At 37.9% G+C, this 19,705-nt stretch overlaps 1 long non-coding RNA gene and 1 pseudogene across 1 annotated transcript in view; one reads left to right on the top strand and one right to left on the bottom strand.

Annotated features, from left to right (window-relative positions):
* Nucleotides 1–546: 546 nt before the first annotated feature.
* Nucleotides 547–19,705, bottom strand: part of LOC131922750 (uncharacterized) — a 41,075-nt gene continuing 21,916 nt past the window's right edge. The window contains exons 2-3 of the long non-coding RNA XR_009382378.1: nt 6,162–6,243; nt 547–1,114 (exon numbers count right to left, since the gene is read on the bottom strand). This is a non-coding gene — a long non-coding RNA (uncharacterized LOC131922750). The remainder of the gene's footprint in view (nt 1,115–6,161; nt 6,244–19,705) is intronic.
* On the top strand, nt 6,602–7,261 carry LOC131922748 (small ribosomal subunit protein eS8-like; annotated as a pseudogene).

Below are 19,705 nucleotides of genomic sequence, written 5' to 3'. Positions count from 1 at the left end.
CATTAATTTATTTATTTGAGATATCTCAAATTTTTAATTGAAAATAGTTTCTTCTTTCATACAATACATGCTGACCACAGTTTCCCCTCCCTCCAGTCCTCCCAGCTCCCAGCCACCTCACCTTTCCTTTAGATCCACTTCTCCTCCTTTTCCCTTCAGAAAGGAGGAGGACTCCAAGAGACAATGATAAAACATGACAAAACAAAATAAGATACAATAGGAGGGAAAGTGTCCAGAGAGCAGGCAAAAGAGTCAGGTACACATCTGTTTCTACTGTTAGGATTCTCCCTCCATCCCTTCTCTCCACACCCACCTGATTCCTCCTGCTCTGGTCCCCACATGCACCAGTCCACCAGCAAAATCTGTTCTATTTACCCTTCCCAGGGATCTTCATGCATCGCCCCCTAGAGCTCTCCTCTTTACCTAACCTCTCTGGGTCTACAGATTGTAGCTTGGTTATCATTTCCTTAACAGCTAATATTTACTTATAAGTGAATATCTACCATATTTGTCTTTTTGGGTCTGGGGTACCTCACTCAGGATGATTTTTTTTTCTAGTTCCATCCATTTGCCTGCAAATTTCATGATGTCATTGTTTTTAACAGCTGAATAATATTCCATTATGTAAATGTACCACATTTTATTTTTCTATTCTTCAGTTGAGGGACATCTAGGCTGTTTCCAGTTTCTGGTTATTATGAGTAAAGCTGCTATGAACAGAGATGAGTAAGTTTCCTTGTGGTAGGATGGAGCTTCCTTTGGGTATATGCCCAAAAGTGGTATAGCTGGGTCTTGAGGTAGATTGAGTCTCAGTTTTCTGAGGAACTGCCATATTGATTTCCATAGTGGCTGTATAAGTTTGCATTCCCACCAGCAATGGAGGAGTGTTTGCCATGCTCCACACACTTACCAGCATGAGCTGTCACTTGTGATTTTTATCTTAGCCATTCTGACAGGTATAAGATGGAATCTCAAAGGAGTTTTTCTTTGTATTTCCCTGATGGCTAAGTATGTTGAATATTTCTTTAAGTGGCTCTCAGCTGTTTGAGATTCCTCTGTTGAGAATTAACTGCTGGAGGTACCACCACCCCTGATTTCAAGTTGCACTGCAGAGCTATAGTAAAAAAAAAAAAACCCACCTCATTCTATTGGCACAAAAATAGATATATTCATCAATGGGCTAGAACTGAAGATCCAGATACAAAACTACACATCATCAACACCTGATTTTTTATAAAGAAGCCAGAAATACACACTAGAAAAAAGAAAGCATCTTCAACAAATGCTGCTGGCCAAACTGGATATCTGCATGTAGAAGAATTCCTATAGACTCATACTTATCACCCTGCTCAAAACTTAAGTCCTAATGGTTCAAAGACATCACCAAAAACAAAGCAAAACAAAACAAAACAACAATAACAACAACAAAAAAAACCAGACACACTGGACATTATAGAAGAGAAAGTGAAGAATAGCCTTGAACACATGGGCATAGGAGACAACTTCCTGAACAGAATACCAATAGAGCAGGCACTAAGATTAACAATTAATAAATGGGACCCCTTGAAACTGAAAAGCTTCTGTAAGGCAAAGAACACGGTCAATCAAAGGGACATCCTACAGAATGGGAAAAGATATTTACCAGTTTCACATTCAATAGAGGTCTAATATCCAAAATATGTAAAGAACTGAAGAAACTAGATATCAAAATACCAAATAATATAATTAAAAATTTGGGGTGAAGGTCTATAGAGATATCTCAAAATTTTTGGTGAAACACTCATCACTATGAACTTCTTTCTTAAGAATCCTTCATGACCTAGGCACTCTGCATATGTTACAGTTGTGTATCTTGTTCCTCTTGTGGGATTCCTAACAACGGGAGCAGAGACTGTCTCTGACTCTTTTGCTGGCTTTTGGACACTACTCCTCATACTGGGTCACCTTGTCTAGCCTTAGTACATGGGGAGGTGCTTAGTCTTACTATCATTTGATAAGCCATGTTTTGTTGATATCCATGGGAGGCCTGGCATTTCCTGAACAGAAATGGAGGAGGAGTGGGTTGGGGGTGGGGACAGAGGGGAGTTTGTGGGGAGGGGTTGGGAGGAGAGGAGGAAGGGAAAATTGCAGCCTGGTGTAAAATAAATGAATAAATACCATTTTTAAGGGAAAAAAGTCTCCTTCAGTATGTCTATAAATTTTGATATATTGTGTCTTAATTTTCATTCAGTTCTAGAATATTAAAATTTCCTTCTTGATTTCTTCAGCAATCTATACATACATCATTTAGTAGTGTATCGTTTAATCTTCATGACTTTGTGTACTTTACGTGGTCAGCCTTATATTCATTTTAATTTATATTTTATTTCCTATGATTTTATTAGCTCATCTCTGTTACAATCACAGGAATATATTTTTGACTACTGAAATCCAGGATCATTACTGATTGACTTCCTATAATCTAATTTATTCTTGTTACCACTCCAATAATGCATTTTTTTCATTTAATCCATATTTTGTCCATATTAGACATACTTGGAACATAAAATCATGAAGACATCCCTTTCCTAGGATAACTTCTGTGGTTAACAGTCAGATTTGCACAATTCAAGTGCCTCAGAAGCTGAACTACTGTTTCCTAAGCAAACAATGTGTTTTTTACTCCCCTGACACAAAGTAATATATTCTCTATCAGAGAATTCTAAAAAGAAGTAAATGTCAGAAAAACACTTGTCTCTGTAAAAATTCAACTTCAGCTAATGTAATCAAGAAAACATATTTGAGGCAGTAACTAATGACTCTAGTCTGCCTATCTACCAGGACATTTGATTTGAGATTTCTAAAGTATCTTCTTAATAGTGTCTTTAATAACTTATTTGAATAAATTCCTGTGTATTTAAAAACCTATTTTCCACTCCTTTTTAATCACAGCAATATGTGAGTTCAAAGCATTGAATCCCACACTGCCGTAGATGCTGCTTTTTGCTAGCATTGCTCCGTTTCGATTTTAAAATGTGTGCTGTTTGAAAATCTGCTTTGCTTTCAGTTATTTTGATTGCATTATTTTGTGATATAGAAACCAGAATGCATTACTGGCAGCCATACATTCTGAAGAGGCACAATTGATTCTAAGGATAAAGGAGGCTCTGTCTAACAAACTTTAGCATAAGCAGGTATTATGATCCACATTCCTCAGGACATAAGAAGCCCCTGGAAACACAAATTGAGATGTGCATCTCAATGCTACAGTGATGGCTTCCATAAACATGGGTAGAAAATGAAATGCAAATAGATACAGCACTTAAGACTACCACTACAGAGGCAGGTGCAGGAAGATAGCCAAGTTTTTCTTAATGAGATTTTTGTACTTTGCTCCAGTTAACCAATTTAAGGGACATTATATATCCATGGTGAGATAGCATTTAAACTGGGAGAACAGCTTAACATTCACATCCTGCAAACTCCATGACAGTCTTCTTGGACTGATTTCTGAAAGCAAGGTGGTATTTTTAATTGTGAACAAGTAAACACTAGCCTGGATGCTAGGAACAATTCAACAGATGAAATGAGACAGAAGTTTTCTCTGCAGGTGGGTTAGTAGCTGCTGCCAAATATCTCTATCTTTATATCTTAGAGCAAGCCTATAGCAGATAGATTAAATCATTTTCTCAAATGCCCAAGCTGAAAAGATCTGCTTCTCATGATTGATGCTAAAGGTTGGGTCCTTCAATTCTGGAAAAGAAAAAGCTTTTGATCCTTTGAAACAATACTCTTTCATTTGTGAAGAGGAATCTAAGTTCTCCCTCATTTTATTTTTCTGAAGCTGAAATCATAGCAAAGATTAGACCTCCAAATTTAATTGCCTATAATTTTGCTATCATGACAGCCCATCGAAGGGTTCTACAAACAGAGGAGTGATTGAAAATGAGAGACAAGTGTCTAGCTCTCTGCAAAACTAAATTAGAAACCCTGTCAAACTCGGCCTGGATCTCTCTCATTTGCATGTTGTGTACATACTTCTCCTCAAATGCATCTCTACCATTTCCACATGTCTCTAGCTTGTTAAATGATGATGCCAGAACTCATCTCCAGATTGATTTTAAGACTCAAATCTAAATTGTAGGAAATTAACACATTCCTAGGATATCGTTTATGTAAATAAATATCTATAAATTGTAGTAGAGCAAAGGAAGAAAACTATACATGGGAAGGAGAAGGTAATTTTCAGGTAGTATACAGTCCTTCAAGGACGTTTACAACTTTTTTCATTAAGAAATTATTTTATTCATTTTACATACCAATCACAGATCCCCCTCCTTCTGACCCCTCCAGCATTCCTTCCCAATCCCCCATTCCCTCCAAAAGAAGGTAAGGCCTGACAATTGCAACTTTTTAGAAGAGTGGAAATATTGTGGAATAGTGATTCTCCAATTCATCTTATCTTAAAAGAATTTGTTTCATATCATGTTTCTCCATAACCATTTGTTCTGTTCTTACTTAACCATTTTTGTTTTCTTCCTAGTGTTTGGTTTTTACTGAAATGATTGACAAGCTACAAAATAAAGGTGAACACATGGCAATTTTCTAAGTAGAGAAATTAGGAGAAGGGGTTGGGCATATTTCATGCAGTCTCAGGGATCAGCTGCTTATAGGTATTTTGGTAACTTAAATAACTAATTCAAAGACTTTAAATCAAGTCTTAGCATTATAGCATTTGGGTTTTGGTTGTATGTTTTGTTTTTCTATAATATTTTAAAGAGTAAAATTGAAAGAATAATGGTATTTCTTTGGGGATATAACTAAAATCACAGAAAGGAGGCTTCTGCATATTGTCTCACTCAAATTTTATATTCATTAGATGTGAAAATAATATAACTATTGGAAAACATTTGATGATTCTGAAGAACTTTTTCAGAAGTTTCCTTGCCACACACAAACAAAACACATAAAAAAATCTGCAAAGAAAGAACATTTTCTATATATGGATGTATGCAGGCTTGTAATTATACATGCATAATTTTATATATTGGAAAAAATGAAACCATAAAAATATGAAGCACAAAGCAGGGCATGAAGACCACTTTCAGCAGGAACTTGTGGTACTACTCACTGGCTGTGCTGTGGTATGTCCAAGCTTCTGTCTTCTGTCTACAGTACTTGTCTTGCCTGAACTGAATGCTCCTCTCATAATTTGGGCATATTGATAAACCAATTCAGAGATGAAACTTGCTTGGAACTTTCTTTCTCTTTTCCCTAGCTTTAATTAGGTGTAACTGACAATTAAAATAATACATACTTAAGCTACAGGACATGGTTGATCATGTTCCAAAATTTATTTTCTTTTCCAATGACAGTACATCAGATCTACTTTTTCAAATGCATCATGATGAATTGTAGGCATATGGCTGGATAGTAGTTTCCCAGTGATGTGGTTTATTTGAAAGCGATGGGACTTTTCTGAGCTCTGGGTGATGTTATCTTGAGGGGATAGAGTCCTAGACAATCAATGGCCACTAAAGACACGTGAGACAGTCGTTTCTGAGCTTATTGTCTTATACTAAAGGAGAATAAAGAGATATAAACAAGAAGTGAACAGAGCAATCTTAGATTTACTACAGGAAAATGAGAAAGAATTTTCAAGAGGGGGTGGGGCTATAAAAGATGAAGCACTGCTGTCCTGCCTAGGGGACTCCTGTGGATCTTACAGTGGGAATTGGATGGAGATTGAATTGAAGCATTCTGTTGGGATTAGTTTTCCATTGTTGTTGTCTTTGAGAAAGGGTTTCTTTGTGTAGTCCTGGATGTCCTGAAACTCTGTAAACCAGGCTGGCCTTAAACTCAGAGTTCCTTCTGCCTCTGCCTCCTGAGTACTGGGATTAAAGGCATGCACCATCACCACCCAGCAGGATTAATTTTTTTGAGTATATTGTAGATCAAATTAATAAGGAGTCCAAACCCGTTTTACATGCTTCCTGAGCCCAAATGTAGACTTCAAAAGCGGGCTCATAAGTGATACATGACTAAGTCATGACCTACCATGGGTCCTGCATGGCACTCTCCTCAACAGAAGTCATTCACTTTACAACACAATTTTGCACTCTTTGGCCAACATCTCCTTTTCCTTGTTCTATGACCCTTACCTTCTGCTCTGTGATATCTACCTTCTACACTTACTCTCTCTGAGTCTGAGTATTTTTCATCTCACACTGAATTAACACTGTGGAATGTTCTTTGTTTTAAAACCTGTGAAAGGAAGGAGGAAATGTAATCAAGTTAAATCAAGAGGGAAAAATCATCATTTAACATTGTCAGCTGACCCCATGAGAAATTCTCTAGTAGATTAATAACTGGGTGTCCCAACTTAAGGTAAAAGATCTAAACTGATAGCCTAGTGTTGAACAAGCATGAAAATGAGTTACACCCAAGAGAAGGCAATACAGAATCCTTACAGACAATCCTTACAGTCACAAAACCTTACATTTTTTTTATTACAACATTTTTTTCATATTGATATTTCCTATAATAATTCAAACTGTTTGGCATCAAGGGATATGTCTTACTCTTTTGTTTATAGGATGAAGAACACAGAATAAATCATATGATGGCTTCCTATTTCCAGCCAGCGCCGAGCGATGGGCATCTCTCAAGACAACTGGCACAAGCGCCGCAAGACCGGGGGTAAGAGAAAGCCCGACCACAAGAAGCAGAAGTATGAGGTGGGACGGCCTGCTGCCAACACGAAGATTGGCCCTCGTCGTATACACAGACAGTCCCAGTCCGAGGAGGCAATAAGAAGTACCGTACCCTAAGATTAGATGTGGGGAACTTTTCCTGGGGCTCTGAGTGTTGTACTCGGAAAACAAGGATCATTGATGATGTCTACAATGCATCCAATAACGAGCTGGTCCGCACCAAGACCCTGGAGAAAAACTGCATCGTGCTTATCGACAGCACACCATACCGACAGTGGTATGAGTCTCACTATGAGCTGCCCCTGGGTCGCAAGAAGGGGGCCAAGCTGACTCCTAAAGAGGAAGAAATATTAAACAAAAAACGATCAAAGAAAATCCAAAAGAAATATGATGAAAGGAAAAAGAACGCTAAAATCAGCAGTCTTCTGGAGGAGCAGTTCCAGCAGGGCAAGCTTCTTGCCTGTATTGCCTCAAGACCAGGCCAGTGTGGCAGAGCAGATGGCTATGGGCTAGAAGGCAAGGAGCTGGAGTTCTATCTGAGAAAGATCAAAGCCCGGAAAGGCAAATAAAACATCATTCATAGCTCATGTAATAAAGGTGTTTATTGTTCTATATTTTAAAAAAAATCATATGATGAAGAGGTACAGGTAACAAATGGCTGCTGAGAATGGAAGACTCAGTTTTCTCTAGAAACACTAGTAGGTTATCTAATCACAAATGATTATCCCTAAATACATGTACACAGGGTACACAGGAGCAGCAAAGTGTGTGTGTGTGTGTGTGTGTGTGTGTGTGTGTGTGTGTGTGCATGTGTGTGCGTGCATGTGTGTGTGCGTGCATGTGTGTGTGCGTGTGTGCATGCGTGCATGTGTGTGTGTGTCCTCATGCATAATAGAAAAGAGGTTTATGAATTTGAAAGGAAGTGGGGGTCACAGAAGGAGTTCAGAGGGAGAAGAGGAGAAATGATGTAAATACAGTACTGATATATGAAACTGTAAAAAATTATAGATATTTGAGAATGGAGAGCGAGTGCCTTTAGAACTAAATACAGAAAACTATCTTTAGATATTATTATTATGTACGATAACTTAGTAGAAAGTGCCCCAAATCCAGTGAACCTTGAGAAAAATATGTCAAGTAGATGAGAATGTTTTGGAGCCAATAGTGCTCATTAAAAAACAGCCCCAATCAGTCATAGGCCACAGTGTGCCATGTGATCTAGAACTACCAAATACAAGGTATTTTTTTGAGCATTTCAACAGTACCCAGAGCTTTTTTAATTAGAAAAATGAGGCAGAAATGGAGCACAATACCCTGGACATGGCGCAGGAGTGTGGAGGAAATGTGCTACCCCACATTAGAATACTGAACAGCTTAACTGTTACCAAATGTGTGGAGTGGGACAGTAAGTGACAGAGTATACATTCTGTAACGAAGTCCCTAGATTGTATACCTTAGAATATTGTTGAGACCAAGGTTGGATAAAGCACAGGGACAAATAGCCAAACGAATGGAAACACATGAACTATAAACCAATGGCTGAGGGGTCATCAACTGGATCAGGCCCTCTGAGTGGGTGAGACAGTTGATTGGCTTGATCTGTTTGGGAGGCATCCAGGCAGTGGGACCGGGTCCTGTGCTCATTGCATGAGTTGGCTGTTTGAAACCTGGGGCCTATGCAGGGTCACTTGGCTCGGCCTGGGAGGAGGGGACTGGACCTACCTGGACTGAGTCTACCAGGTTGATCTCAGTCTGCGGGGAAGGCTTTGCCCTGGAGGAGATGGGAATGGGGGGTGGGCTGGGGGGAAGGTGAGGGGGGCAGGAGGGGGAGAACAAGGGAATCCATGGCTGATATGTAGAACTGAATTGTATTGCAAAATAAAAATTAAAAAAAAAAAAAGAGTATGCCTGTCTAAGAGCTTTGTCTCTGTCTGGGCTTCCTGTTTAATTATGCTTTCAGTCATTCCTACCTGCTACTCTTTATAACAAAAAAGAAGGTAATTCCAGAAACCTGTTCTGAAAATGCTTCATATTGAGTAAAATAACAATATTTAAAACTCCATCCATGTGTTTTTACAGTTCTAGAGATTGAGAGAACTGGTGTTTTCTAGGAATATCTTGCAACAAGTGGGGACAGACCTCTCCTCTGCAGACATTTGAACTAAAGACCCTGAAATCTCATGGCAGTTGTTCTTTGACAGCACCTCTGGATGGTTTCCATGGAATAAGGAATCTCTCATTAATGCAGTTCCAGAGAGAAATTGTACAGATTGGTCCTGAGTTTCCAAGAGAAGAGAGAATCAGCATTCACAGCCTGTTACAGATGCTGCAATCTTCAGGCCTTCAAAGGGGAGAGCAGGACCTTTGCTCCCCGGAGGGAAAGGCCTGCTAATTGTATGGCATATCATGGGATGTGGGCCAAACTAAGCTGTCTGCCATCCCGCCTTTTAAAGAGAACTCAGGACTGTGTTTGTCTGTATCTTTACCATGCTTTGTCCTGACCCATGAACATATTTTGACAGAACAAAGAAGTAAGACTAAACAGATTAAAGTGTTAGCCATCATTTCTCCTTCTCCTTCTAGCTTCCTCTCAAGATTTGTATGTGTTTTTTCTGTTTCACTGCTCTGTTCTAATGGTTGCCTTTCTCAGTGACCATTGCCCTCAGTGTCATCATTATAATTACTCTAAAAAATAAACTCTTAAATCACAAAATATTCAACTCTGGAAGATTTTTGAACGTGGAATAATTCTTACTAATTGTGTTCTTGCAATTCTGTGAATGTAACTACGTTGGGGACTGACTTCACTCACTGCTTTTGCCCTCACTATTGGAACTACTACCTCCCCGAATTTCTCTATGATCATTTTCTCCTTAAAGGATATCTTTCCTTATATATTTTTTAACTTGTTTATTCATCTAAACTCTTGAGGCTTTCATATTAAACTGAGAAATTTATTTTTCATGTACAAGTAACTATTAAATCCTCATGTTATGGAATGTTGTTTGTAGTTTTATAAATTCTTGATGAAAGATAGCTTTAGAATTAAATAAATAATACTAAAATGTTCTTCACTGTTAAAATATTCTTCCATCTCTAAGCATCAGGGTTAACATTTACATGTAGGTAAATCTTTTCTAAAACAGTGCTCTTCTATATGAAACAGTGCTAGACTATATAAGAGACTTGGAAAAAATGGCTATGCCTTAACACTATGATAGAAGAATCAATTATTTTGGAGATATACACAGGTGGTCAGTTCCAACTTGGAAGTACAGGTAGTTAGGTACATCTGTGTAGTCATGGTTTGGATTGATAAGTGGAGAAGCATCAGCCTCAATTCTCAAGCATGGGAAAGTTGTCTAGCTTCAAGGAACTCAAAGTTGCCAATAAGAATGAGACACTCAGAAGCAAATGGGCCTAAGAATGAACAGGAGGATACAATGGTGAGTAAAAGGAGCCGGCTGTGCCACACAGACTAACAAGTAAGTCCTTATTGTAATAATATGTAGCTGGTTTTATTTTGTTTCTAAGAGTTATTATCTTAATTTAGACCTAAGTGAAACTAAATTACCTGGTATTGGAAATGATTTTCTGCTCTTCCCTTTCAGATATTTTTCTTCTTTGACTATTTATAAGATGTTTTAGAATTATTTTAAACCTGAGTAAATATTATTTAGTGTTTATTCCATCACCTATTGTATATGCATGTACTGGATATCCAGTAAATGTATATATATATATATATATATATATATATATATATATATATGTGATTCTTGAAATTAATTTTACTAATTCAAATGATTGAACTTCAGGCCATTCCTTAGAAAATGAAGTATAGCCAGGCAGTGGTGTAATACACCTTTAATCTCAGCACTCGGGAGGCAGAGCCAGCGGATCTCTCTAAATTCGAGGCCAGCCTGGTCTACAGAGCGAGATCCAGGACAGGTAACAAAACTACACAGAAAAACCCTGTCTCAAAAACCAAATAATAATAATAATAATAATAATAATAATAATAATAATAATAATAAAATATACTTACATAAAAAACACCTGTTTATATATGTGCATGTTCATATGTGCTACTAGCCATAAGAAAATGTAATGGAATTCAGCTACTATCACAAAAGCTACTACTTAGAAAAATAAAGCACTTTTCTGAAGGTCAAGCCATGGTTTAAGCAGTCTTGGTGATATTTTAGATTTTGTAACATACATTAGCTGGTTCCTACAGTGATTTTTTTTTGTAATGCTATGTGAGCTTCCAAGAACTCCTAACAGAGTATTTATCTAAAATATCTATCAAGCATTCAAGGCCAAACAAAATAACACCTGTCTCCTAGGTCAGGTGATAGCTTTATTTTTTGTGCAATTTAGGGTGAGACCCTCTTTCCTTACAGCCTTACTTATAGATTCCTAATTTTTTTTTTCAAGACAAGGTTTCTCCGTGTAGCTTTGCGCCTTTCCTGGAACTCACTTGGTAGACCAGGCTGGCCTCGAACTCACAGAGATCCACCTGGCTCTGCCTCCCCAGTGCTGGGATTAAAGGTGTGCACCACCACCGCCGGCCAGATTCCTAATTTCTTACCTAATCACTTCTAGGAATGTAAATAGAGCACATAAATTTCCTTCTTGACTAACCAATCATTAGCACTCATTTGGGTTGTAAAAGAAAGCCTGACAGGCCCTACCTGAAGAAAATCCTTACCTGCCTTTATGACGGGTAAGAATTCAAGACTGGTGACCTTGCTCTGCCAGAAGATCTATGGCTTGGGTTTATAACTGAACACCTCAGAGACTGAGGGGGATCTGAGGTCTAAGGAGAATGAAGAGAGGATATTGAGGAGTTTGGCTGGAGAGGACTTTTGACTAGAGAACTAGAGATCAGGATGGAAGGTGAAGGAGAGCCAGATGAGGAAGAACAAGATGAGAAAGAAAGAGATGAGAGAAGAGCTAAAATGGGAAAGAACTAGATGGATGAGAACCTAGATGGGACAGAACTAATATAAGAGAATTAAGATAGAACTTAGAGGGGACAGCAGATAAATGTAGAGAGAAATCAGGCAAGAAAGGAGCCAGGCACGAGAGCAGAATAGAAGCTGTATATAGAGAGAACTGCCACAGAATAATAAAGTGTATGGACTAAGGAGTTTCATGTAAGTAGATTCATTTCCGATCATCAAAGATTAAATTATCAGCTGGTTGTAGATTCTTCCTGGACCCTGGGAGGGGACTATCGAGGGGCTGGACCCCCATAGTCCTCGTTACATATGTATATGGCTGCATGTGTGTGGGGGGGTGTGTACACCTGTGTTACACATCCAGTTGAGAGGACAGCCTTACACATCATTCCACAGAAGTTTTCTTGAGATGGGATCTTTTTCTGGCCTGGCTAATTAGGTTAGATTGGCTGACCAGCAAATTCCAGGGATCCTCTTGTCCCTGCCTTCCCAGTGTTAGGATTACAAGACTGTGTCACCAGCATGTGCTTTTTAACATGGATTCTAGGGATCAAACACAGGTCTTCCTGCTTGTGAAGTGAGTACTTGGCCAACTGAACATCTCCTTAGGCATATATATATATATATATATATATATATATATATATATATAGAGAGAGAGAGAGAGAGAGAGAGAGAGAGAGAGAGAGGGAGAAGGGGAGGGAGGGAGGGAGGGAGAGAGGGAGAGAGAGGAGAGAGAGAGAGAGAGAGAGAGAGAGAGAGAGAGAGAGAGAGAGAGAGAGAGAGAGCGCTTCTTAGCTTGGGCTGTCCTCAAACACATAGACCTTATTGCCTCTGTCTTCTAAATACTGGAATTACAGGCATGTGAAGCCATATCCCATTAAACACATATGTCTTTTATATACATCAGAAAATTCTATGAAGTCAAACATTCAGTTCTTGGCATTTTATAAATAGACTTTCTATTTTCCAAACAGATCAAAAGGGACTTAGACATCTTGTTTTATTCTTTTTTAATCAAATAAGGCATTTGCTGCTTTTTCTTCTAAAGAAATATATTTAAAAAGATGAGTAAATATTTAAATAATCAGTAATGTGAACAAAAGACATGAACTTGTAAATTGTATCTCAGTGAAATCTCCTCCTCTCCTCTCCTCTCCTCTCATTTTCTCACCTTTCTCTTTTTCTGTCTCTTTTTCCATCTTTCTACCTTCTCCCCCCTCAATGCTTAAATATATATTAACATCATCCTAATAAACTCTGATTTTGCTTCAATAACCCACATGAGGATAATAATGCACACACAAAAATGAAATGGGTAAAGTTGAGTAAAATTTTGAGGCTCATTTCATTCTGGTATATGAAGTTTTAAATGAAATAATTAAAATAGAACTGTTTATGTAAAAAATAATATTGTAATATATAATTGTAGAAGAGTAAAATAGATCACTATTAAACAAATTAAGGAATAAAAGAATAATAAAGGTACTTAATTTGAAATGAGATAGAATTATAAACATAGTAAGCATAATATGAAGCAATAATATATGTGAATCACTGGCACTAATGATTAAAACAAAAAGGAAAACACACTGAATTAATTTACATCTGTTCCTATGGTGGATGCTATTAATGATTTTCTAATACTGAAACTTGTTTCCACTTATTCTTTGTAAAGGTTCCTTTTTATTTATCTGATCTGACATGCATGTATGTGTGTGTGTGCCTGAGAGTATGTAGATGTTCCATTTTAAAAGGGGCTAACTTTTGTGGACTCAGAGTCAGTATACATGGTTGCTGTGAATCTGTGATTGCCATGTCTATTACCTGCTTAGAAAATGACATTTTTGCAGACCCTCTTACTACCCTCTGTCTTTTCCATTCTTTCTGTCTTCTCCTCTGTAATGTTCCCTGAGCCTAAATGGTGTGGTATAAATATCTGGTCTAGGGACGAACCTTCAACTCTATTCTCAACATCATGTGTATTTATGGTTTCCTTCATTTAACTTTGTTCACTATAAGAAGAGGCTTCTCTGTTTAAGGCTGAGAGTAGCCTTTGTCTGTGTGTATAGATATTTCATATAATCATTTCAGCTAATCAGTCATCTTAGCCACTTCTCAACCTAGACCTTAGTCATGGATTTGAGGATTGGGTGTGCAGTCTTAGGCATGGATTCCTTCTTAGAGAACAGGTCCAAAACACAAGTAAGGAGCAATTGTTTATTCCCACAATAGTCATGCCTTAAATATATCAGTGGGAGCATCTTGGTGGGTTGGTATCACAGTTTGTGGAGTTCACATTCGGATTAGATCATTGATATCTTTAACCTACAGTAGCAATCATAGCAACATCTGGCAATATGAGAGGCAGCCAGAGGGTGGAATCTTTTAGCCTAGTTCAGATTTGTTTTTTTCTGTGTCTTGCATTCATGATATGATATCTACAGCAATAAGATCTTTTCAACTATTTCAGCTGGATAACCAGGAGGCACATAAGAGCTTTCATTGTTTGGAGTCCTCTGGGATCTTTTTGACCAATGATTTTTATGGCAGTGTTCCACACTGAAGCCTGGGTATTTCTTTAATGACCCCTTGCTCCTAGGACCTGAATTTTCTAGTCTTGCTGGGTATGTGCCTTCAATCTTTCTTTTGTGCTTTTAATCTGAGCGACAACATCATAGGTCCCTGAGTGGTTTTCTCATATCCTCTTCTATTTGTTTGGCTTTCCCACCATTCACTTGTATTCTCAATCCCCAAAGAATCTCCCTGTTTGAACCTTTCCACCTTGAATATACCCTCTATCGGCCTGCATTTAACCAATGTAGAATGCTTTCTCCCTTGCATTGAGGTATATTCATACACATACAGATGCATTGTTCTCTTTATAGTTTATTGGATCCCTGAGGTACTCCAAGGAAAGCACAAAAAAAATTAAAGTGATTAGGCAAGAGTCTGAATACGAGGGAATAATGCATGCCTGGAATTTTCCTGTCTGGGCCTGGTTGACTCAGTCAAATTTTTTTCCAGTTCTGTCCACTTTCTTGTAGGGTTCATAATTATATTTTTCTTTATAGCTGTATAAATTCTGTTATATATTGTATAAGTACATTATCATTATCCACCCATTTATTGATCAATATCTAAGCTGACTAGGCTGAATCCATTTCCTACCTATAATGACTAGAACTGTAACGAACTTATCTGCAGTGGGATAGAGATTTCTTACTTTTAATATATATATATTTTTTAAAAAATTCTTTCCTTTTACATATCAACTCCTGCTCTCCCTCCCTCTCTTTCTCCAGCTCCCCCTTCACCTACCCCTATCCTGCCCTCATCCCCTCCCCAGAGTGTAAGGCCTCCCTTGGGTAGTCACCACAGGCTATCATAACAAGTTGGGACTGATCCTGGTCCTAGCCGCTCTCCCTGCATCAAGGCTGAGTAAGGCATTGCACCATAGGGAATGGGCTCTAAAACGTCAGTTCCTGTACCCTGGATAAATCCTGGTCCCTTTGCCAGGGGACCCACAAACACATCAAGCCACTCAACTTTCATCCACATTCAAAGGACCTAGTTTAGTCCCATGCAGGCTCCCTAGCTGTCAATCCAGAGTCCATGAGCTCTCATTTGCTTGGGTCAGCTATCTCTGTGTTTTTTCCCATCATGATTCTGATCCCCCTTGCTCCTATAATCCTTCCTCCCTCTCTTCAACTGAATTTCAGGATCTTGGCCAAGTTCTTGGCTGTGGATCTTTGCATCTGCTTTCATCAGTCACTGGATATAGGTTCTATGATGACAATTACGGTAGACACCAATCTGAGTGCAGGGGAAGGCTAGTTCAAGCACCCTCTCCACCATTGCTATGAGTCTTAGCTGGGGACATCTCGTGAGTTCCTGGAGGTTTTCTTAGCTACAGATTTCTCCCCATCCCCTTAATGGTTCACTCTGTCAAGATATTTCTTTCATTGCTCTCCCTCCTGTCTCTCCCCCATCTCGAGCCATCTCAAGCCCTCATGTTCCCACTTCCCATCCCCTCACCTCTAGTCCCCTCTCTAAGTTTACCCAGGAGATCTTAACCCTTTCCCCTTCCTGGGGTGAGCCATATGTGTCCCTCTTAGTGTCCTCCTCTTTACCTAGCTTCTCTGAGGTTGTGGATTGTAGCCTGGTTAACCTTTGCTTTGCATCTAATATTCACTTATGAGTGAGTACATACCGTGTTTTTCTTTCTGAGTCTGGGTTACCTCACTCAGGTTGATTTTTTTTTTGTTCTATCCATTTGCCTACAAATTTCATGATGACATGTTTTTTTTTAAACCTCTGGGTAACACTCCATTGTGTAAATGTACCACATTTCTTTATCCATTCTTCGGTTGAAGGGCATGTAGGTTGCTTCCAGGTTCTGGCTATTATGAATAATGCTGCTATGAATATAGTTGAGCAAATGTCCTTGTGGTGTGGTTGAGCATCTTTTAGGTATATGCCTAGGAGTGGTGTTGTTGGGTCTTGAGGTAGATTGATTCCCAATTTTCTGAGATATTGCCATACTGATTTAAGGCCTGTACCTAGAACTGATATGGCTAGATCATATGGAATATCCACTTTGAGTTGTTTAAGGAGTCTCCAGAATGTTCTCCTAAGTGGCTACACTTGTTTGGAATCCCTGTCAGCAGTGTACATGGGTTCCATTTCCACACAGACTGACCAGCACTTGTCTTTTGTATTCCTGAACATGGCCATTCTTACTGAGGAGAGATAGGTGGAATCTTAGAGTAGTTTTAGTCTGTGTTTCCTTGATGGTCAGGGTGTTGAATTTTATAAAAGTGTTTCCTAGCCTTTTGCAATTCTTTTTTGGAAAACTGTTTCTTTAAATACATAGCCCATTTTAAAATACTGGTTTATTTGGTTTCTTTGAATTTAGTGTTCTGGGTTCCTAGGTAGTCTGGTTACTGATCCTCTATCTGATAAAGACTGACATACATTTTGTCACATTCTGAGGGATGCTCCTTTACTCAGTTAACAGTTTTCTTTGCTGTTTAGAAGGTTTTGGTTTTGTGAAATTCTAGCTGATTTACAGAGAGGACTGCGCTTTTCTGAAGAGAATGGAGTGGATGGGGGAGTGGAGGCAGGTGAGAGGAGAAGAAAGAGGGAGAGGAAACTGTTTTGGTTGTGAAATTTTTAATTAATTAATAAAAAAGAACATTGTTGGTCTTATTCTCTGAGCTACCAGAGTCATAGCCAGAAAATACTTACCTATATATAAATGTTGAATTATAACCCCAACTTTTCCTCCATTAGTTTCAAGGTATCATCAGGCCTTGCAGTATGGTCTTTGCTCTGCTTATAACTGAATTTTCTATTTGCCTGTTCATCTTACATCTGGCATATTTGTAAGTTGACATTGAACCTGTTTCCCATAGTGCTTCCCAAACGTTGCCTCTGTGTTCTGTTTTTGTGTTTGTTTAGCTGTTCACTCTCCATCCCTAACACAATGTCAGCTGCTCTAATGAAGTCTCATCCAAGATGGTTCTTTGTCTACCTATTCTTTTGTTTCATTTAGAAATAAATCCCCAAACTTCCTGGAGGCAGCAATGCCAGGAAATATTCATTTTATTTTCTATCTATCCTGAATTTTGGACATTCAAATCTGGCTGGTTGGGAAGAACAAATTCTCAGTTTTGTCTCCCTCATTATGTGACTGCGGAAAGCCTGGATCCATCTCTCACTTACTTATTATCTAGTGCTCAGCGTTTATTCTTTGATTTTGCCTCATTAATTGCTCAGAAAAAATGTGTTGAAGTAAAACAACACCACAGGGTACCTTTCTACCTTTATAAATTAGTAGAGCCTGTGTAATAACAGTGTCAGGAAGTACCACCATCCAGCTTAAGCTATAGAAGTGCACTTATGGTCCTGGAGGATGATAGTCTAAAGATCAAGTTGTCAGCAAGGGCCATTCTGTCTGAGAGCTGTGAGGAGAGGATCTATTCTTGGCATCTCTCCTTCTACTGATTTATTGGTATCCTTAAATCCTCTTTGGCTTACAAAAGCATCACATTATCTGCTGTCATTTGCATATGGTATTCTCCCTATTGCATTTTCTCTAAATTTTCTTTAGAATGATACCAGTTACATTGGATTAGGGACACAAACAAATCATAATTTAGTTAATTATATTGCAATGATCCTATTTCCAAATTAGGTCACATTTGAAGGTAGCAAAGGTTAGACTCTTAACATATAAAGTGAGGGAAACAGCATCCAACCTAGATTTCCTTGAGAGCTCAGAATCTCTCGACTAGTATCTTTGGGTTGTTCTTTAATGTCTTCAGGGAGATTATTCCCATTTTTTTCTCATTCTTTAAATTGACCTCAGCAGTGTACTGGTTGGTATGCCAGCTGGTGCACAGAATTTGTAAAGTGGAGTGTCAGATTTAATCTGAAATTAGTCAATAATGCATTCTTCTAAAGTTACAATTTTTTATTCAGTATTACTTTTAGAAGTTTGGTGAATCTTGAACTATTTTATTTTTATTTTCCCCTGTTTCAAAATTTAAAATGGACCAGGTACAAAGGTACTTGAACATAATGAAATGCTGTATATTGAGTTATGATTAACAAAGTTCCTGTGAACATGCTTTGAAATGAAAGTCATACAGAAGATAGAGTCTCATCAGGATGAGAACCACAAATAACTTCTCATCAGCAATAACTATTTTACCAAGAAAGATATTACCTAGAAGCAACCAGAATATAGTTATATAATAATTCATCATCAATATACCTTAGAGTCTTAGGAGTGTTTGACTGTAAATATTGATTCTAAGTACCTTCTTTTTCTCAATTGTTTGCAGAGGGAAAATCTAGGCATAGAGAAGCACATTTATAACTAAAATTATTTTCTTTGACCAGTAATCAGGATAAGTTTGGCTGCCCAGTTACTGCCCTAAAGGACTTCATGGAATAAATTACATGTTTCAAATCTAGTCTTGCCTAATAATAATACCAATGTAATAATGATAGTAGGTCAAGAATGGGTTTTAAGTATTTAATTCAGATAAATGGTCCAGGAGCCCTATTTAAAAAAATGATCAGAGCTCTGTCCTCTGGCTCCCTAGTTCATTCATGCTTCTCTACTGATGAACTTTAACAAGAGTCTCATTTGCAGCACTAAAAAAAAATACTAATTTGAAGTTTCAAGTGCCTTTTTTTCCACTGTTAGTAATCACTCTGTTCAGACACTACCTCTCAAACAAAAGCCCTTTATATTATTGAAGTTTATACCAAAATCTTAAGTAACATATATCTGAAGTTCATATGCCCTATTGTAAAAAATCTGCTTTGTGAGTTCAGGTCTGATCTTCAATTAACTACAGGGCAATCACATCTTCCTTTGGTCCTAAGAGGACAAAGAAAAGGGGGCGTTGCTTATATATTATATATTATGATAGCTGCTAAGTTTATTTGGACGATATTTTAATCTTTGTGCCAAAATATGAACCCTCTTTAAAATTAACCATATATATATATATATATATATATATATATATATACATATATATGTGTATATATGTATGTGTATATATATACATACAAACACACACACACACACACACATATATATTCATGTAGGAAATAACAATTAATGAGAAAAAAGGCCATGGGTTTGAAGGAAAGCAGGAAGGGATATTTGAAAGGGTTTGTGAGGAGGAAATGCAAGAGACATATGCTGTAATTAAATCGCAATCTCAAAAATCAACAACAACAAATTTTCAAGGTTTTAAAAAAGTAACTATTCTTTAGCATATGTGCTACCCAAGTTGAGCACTATACATTTCAGTAGTTTAGCAAGTAACAGAACCTTTTAAGTGTCTTAGTTACTTTTGTATTGTCATGGCAAAGCCCTATCACCAAGGCAATTTAAAAATGAAAGCATTTAATCTGGAGGATCAAGTTGCCAGAAGGTTAGTCCATGACCATCATGGATGGAAGCATGATAGGAGACAAGCAGACATGACACTGAGCTGAAAGCTTACATCCTGATCCACA

This window comes from Peromyscus eremicus, chromosome 12 (genome assembly GCF_949786415.1).
Source record: "Peromyscus eremicus chromosome 12, PerEre_H2_v1, whole genome shotgun sequence".
NCBI classification, from domain to species: Eukaryota; Metazoa; Chordata; class Mammalia; order Rodentia; family Cricetidae; genus Peromyscus; species Peromyscus eremicus.
This window is presented reverse-complemented; position numbering and strand designations above follow the sequence as displayed.